The sequence below is a fragment of the Cygnus atratus genome, unplaced genomic scaffold (assembly GCF_013377495.2).
Source record: "Cygnus atratus isolate AKBS03 ecotype Queensland, Australia unplaced genomic scaffold, CAtr_DNAZoo_HiC_assembly HiC_scaffold_413, whole genome shotgun sequence".
Classification (NCBI taxonomy): domain Eukaryota; kingdom Metazoa; phylum Chordata; class Aves; order Anseriformes; family Anatidae; genus Cygnus; species Cygnus atratus.
Window position 1 is genome coordinate 1 of NW_026110011.1, and position 5,000 is coordinate 5,000.

Here is a 5,000-nt window from a genome sequence, read left to right on the forward strand (position 1 = left end):
GATAGCAGCTAACTATAAAAAGAACTAAGATCCTGAAGTGTCCTTGGAGCCGCTAACTCTACCTCTTTATCTGTTCCCTAAGAAGATGCCCCGGATTTAAAGATGTGTATTAAATGAAGTATGAGAAGAAACAGCTTCTTCCGACACTTGTGCTCCTTTTCTTCAGCTCGTGCAGAAGGCTGATAGCCTGTCTCACTCTCATCAGTGCTATCCCACCAGCTCCTTTAGGAGCTCAGCACCACGTTTGGCCTGTTCTGATCTCCCCAATCTCCTCATTTCTGTGCTGCAACACCACCATCCATAAGAAGTCAGGTAGGATCTGAAGACCTTTGACATTGCTGAAGAATCAAACCTTAGCTGTCAGTTTTAGCCCTTTGTATTCCAGATGTTTGTTTTGCTGGATGATGGTTTCATTTTTGATTTTGTAATATGTTCTTTGTAGATGTTATTTTAAGCAGACAAGTAGGTAGCCTCCTTCTTTCAGTGGAATTATGCAGGTTTTAGCTGAGCTTTGCACATCTGAGCAATTGCCCAGTGGTTGTTCTAGTCTTGACGCGTCTCTAAAACCTTTGTCTGCCTCGCCCCTCCTCTTTGTGTATTAAGATGCCCATTTGTGCAAAAAATATGTACACTGTGCATAAGATGCCCAGCGGTTATGGGGCATTTTCAGCGTTTCACAGATAAGGCTCCATGTTTACTTAATCACTTAAGTGTAGTCCTGGCTTTAAGCGTAGGTGTAGCTAATGATTGTTACTCAAGTGGTTATAAAGTTTAAAACGTTTGGTTTTATATAAATATATATATACACATATATACACATATGTATATATATATATATAATGAAACTGAGTCTGTGGAGTAAAAGACTTATCTGCTTGATGCATATATTCATCTATCAGCAGACTCTGTATATGCAAGCTGATCCAAACAGGGTACCAAGCTGTGCCTTTTTTGTCGCCTGGAATATGCAATCTGTGCACCTCAGGTGTACCTGGTCTATTAACTATCTCTTATATTGTGCCACCCCATTAATATCAGTGGATGTACCCAGCACCACCTTGGGGCTACACAGAACGTGGAAATTTCTAGTATGTTAATGTCACTATGTTAACAAAGCTGACGTACTAGCCGCTTGCTGTTTCTACTTTTTTTGTTTGTTTTTCTTTTCAGTAGTCTCCCCAAAAGTTTTTGTGGACACGTGTATCTTTGTTCTTCCAGGATTTGTTTGTCAGGAAAGACGACCATGAAATCCGAGGGCTGTGGACAACCATCTACCAGATGGTTGTTGCAGATGCCTTTGGTCACGTTATTTGTCCTTTTAGCATGCCCTTTCCTTTATCTTGAGTTGAATTTTTTTGCAGCGCTACGTTTGCAGTGGTAACATTGCTGCCGAAGTGTTTTTGATTAAAAACGATCTTAACTGTAATAGTGAATTCACCGAGTGTGGCTTTGTATAATGACTCCCACGATCATAACATTTTTTTTTCCTTTGTCACAGAGAGGAGAAAAGCTCTTTCCAGCGAGATGGAGAAGGAATTAATTATACCTCTGCCTCATCCTGTGAGACCAGAAGACATGGAGTAACTGTAAGCTGCGATTCTCAGGAGACACTAAGAGTCTTGGGTTCCTTCTCTGCCTGCCTCCCAAGGCCTCAGGGATGAGAAATCTTAGGCTTTGTTTTTCCCTATGAAATACTGTCGTGTTAAGGGGCATAGCTGACTAACTGTTACGGGTCTGGTCGGATTCAGGTTACTGAACTATCACGGTCACGGATTCACCAATAACGTAGCACATCCTTGATCTAGTCGCATTCAATGAGAACTATCACGGCTAGGAACAATGCAATGAAGGGCAGTTTATTACAGCAACCAGGGACACAGGTTCTTTGGATTGCCGGAGATAAATTCACTGTCTGCAAAAGCAAGCGAGCATGCATGAAATACACAGGTACTCATCCTGGCTATTAATGCGTTAAAAGGCACAAAGGCTCTAGAGATTTCTAAGTTTCCATGGAGACACCTGCTACAGCCAAGTGTTCAAATCTTACCCCACAACATCCCAATGCAAGGGGAAGAGAGGCTCAGCCCGTCGACTGATCCCAGAAGTCAGAAAGGTATCCTTCGTGATGGTATCTTCCCTAACATCCCCTTTCACTTAAGCCAGTTTACATTGTCCGCTGATCTATTCTCTTTAGTGACCAGTGATAGGACCCGCAGGAATGGTGTCGAAGCTGCGGCAGGAGAGGTTCAGGCTGGACATCAGGAAGAGGTTTTTCACTGAGAGGGTTGTCGCGCACTGGAACAGTCTCCCCAGGAAAGTAGTCACTGCACCAAGCCTGTCGGAGTTTAAGAAGCGTTTGGACTGTGCACTTAGTCACACGGTCTGAATTTTTGGGGTGACCTGTGTGGTTCCAGGAGATGGCACTAGTATAGGGGTGTGCTACTGTTGCTGTTGTCTTTCTGTCTGGTTGACCTCTGGCTTTAATCACCAGGTAGCATGCACTAGGAAACTTCTAAAGCCTTGGAAACATAATTGCAGATTTTTAAGCTTGTTATTATGCTCTTCTGAGTGAAGGGCTAGCTTAATCTAAGATGTGACCTCTCTGCACCGCAATTTAGCAAGAAAAACTTGACCAGTTTAGTAAAAAAATGATGAAATCCGCACAAGCAAATCCAAATATTGTGCTAACTTGACTTCACCTGGTCTACAGCCTGGCCTCTGTGAAGAATCTGAATACATTTCTAGGCTCTTTATTGCATATAACGTAGGAAAAACTAATCAGTGAAATTGCTGCGTAGGTTGACCTGCAGTATTGTCATACTGTCAGGATATTGTACCATCACTATATGAGAAATTCTTAGCAAATAGAACTAATTGGTTTTTATAACCCTTTAGAACTAAATGAATATGCTCATAATTATAAAAAAAACAAACACAAAAAAAAGCCCCTTCTATTGAAGGGTTTGGATTTTTTGAAAACGTAACCTATTGAAATCTTTATGCAATATGAAATTGTTCTGGTACACTGTACTCGTGGAAGCAGATAAAGCTTTTAGTGAAATGGAGAACTTATTTTTCACTGCTTTTGCATCTAGTGAAACATTCTTGAAATTAACAATTCTCTGAGTAAGAGTTAAGGAAAATGAAGGAAAAAGTAATGCATATAATTCTGGACTTTGTAGATGGAACAAGTACAATAAGGATGGAATGTCATGATGAGGATTTAATATTTTAAACTACTTAAGTAGACTTTTGTAGTATTGTGCCTCTATATAAATAGTGGTGATAATTCTTACTGTACAAGTTTGACAGTGTTGTCAGTAGCTTGCTATATGTACTTAGTTGCATAGCAAAGCTTATTAATTGTGTAATATAAGGCATAGTTCTCGCCTGTAACTTTGCACAGGACTTATCACAGCAGAACCATCTCTTCTCAAAAGCAGCTCGGTACGTTTGAAATCTTAAAGCCGTTGAAAATACACACCCAGCAGGTCTTTCCAATTATTCTGGAAGAACAAGCACAGGGAGTACTACCTGAATATGACAGGTCACTTCTTTACTGTGAGGGTGACAGAGCACTGGAACAGGTTGCCCAGAGAGGTTGTAGAGTCTCCTTCTCTGGAGATATTCAAAACCTACCTGGATGCCATCTTGCACAATGTGCTCTAGGTGATCCTGCTTGGCCAGGGGGGTTGGACGAGATGATCTTCAGAAGTCCCCTCCAACCTCAACCATTCTGTGATTCTGTAACAGAAAGTAGCATGAAATATTGAAGCTGTAATTCACGTGTTTCTCCAGCAATTCATTTTCTGCTCCTGCTTCTTAGAAAGCTAAAGAGGAGGTAGAGCTGATGAGTGCAGGGAGGTATGAAGAGATCACTTCAGTTAAAGCTTCTTAAAGCTTAACACGAAGCACCCTTGACATAGTCTCTGTCTTACAAACCAGAAATGAGTGAACAGTATGCTTTCATTGAGTAGATGACTGTGGTTTTTCCCCTTGCAAATACTTTGCAAATACTTTTTGCAGTACTTTTTCCCCTTTGCAAATACAAAAAAAGTTCTGCACTTACAGGAACAACAGAGCTGCTAGAAACAAAGAATTCCTCTTGTCTTATACTTCAAAACCTACAGCTAAATAAAAACTTACCATTTTACAAATGTGAATACTTGTATCATATACCTTAGGAGGAATCTTTTGATTTTTTTTTTCCAACCGTCTCTAATGCTTATGCAGAGACTTGTGTATTAATGACACAGATCCTCTGAAGGATATCTTGTATTGGCTTCAGAACTTTTTAGCCTAGAGAAAATAGATGGTGTAAGACTTGAAAGTGTGGTGATAACCTTAAGCCAGGTTACTTTTTGTCTGCTACAGAAACATGCCCACCTAATTTGTGGATACTTGATTTGTCTAACTGTTGCTTAAAACTTAATTTCTGTGATGTGCTTCTTGATCGGTTGTGTTTTGTTTGTATTTTGTGCTAATGACAATAAGGGCTGGCTAGTAGAGGCAAAATTATACCTAGTGTAGGTAAAAGCCTTGCATATTGTCACAGTGGCTGACTGCAGCTAGTGTTCAGCTCCTTATGATCAGCAGGTCTGATTTTTCTGTTCCAAGGTTATGAAGGTGTGATGCAGTGTTTGATATTATACTGACTGGTTATATATAGTTTTGATATTAAAGAATTGTAGCTAACTGCTATCAAGCGTATATATCAATTTCAGGCTGAGAGAGAAAGCTTCATTACATACTTTTCACATTCTCCTTTGTCATCTGTATTCCCATTTGTAGGAGGAATGTGGTGCTATTGAAGTCAGAAAATCTCTCTAACAAAACTTAGTCTGCCAGAATAAGTGTCCAGTAAATGACACTTATTGCTGACATCTCTGAATGTAAGAGGTTGTCACCATAATTCCTTTTCTTTTGCCAAGTGGGTGGGAGAGGGAAACATAGTTTCATGTTGATTTAGTGCAGGTTACCAAGTTGTCACTGAGGAAGCT

General features: G+C 40.2%; 1 long non-coding RNA gene across 2 annotated transcripts; it reads left to right on the top strand.

Annotated features, from left to right (window-relative positions):
- The first annotated feature begins 80 nt into the window (after positions 1–80).
- On the top strand, positions 81–4,701 carry LOC118257450 (uncharacterized). 2 transcript variants are annotated; one of them, XR_007709373.1, is made up of 3 exons: positions 81–312; positions 1,499–2,113; positions 2,195–4,701. It is a non-coding gene; the product is annotated as an uncharacterized LOC118257450 (long non-coding RNA). The 2 variants fall into 2 exon arrangements; XR_007709372.1 differs by having other exon boundaries at positions 1,499–4,701.
- The last annotated feature ends 299 nt before the right edge of the window (positions 4,702–5,000 follow it).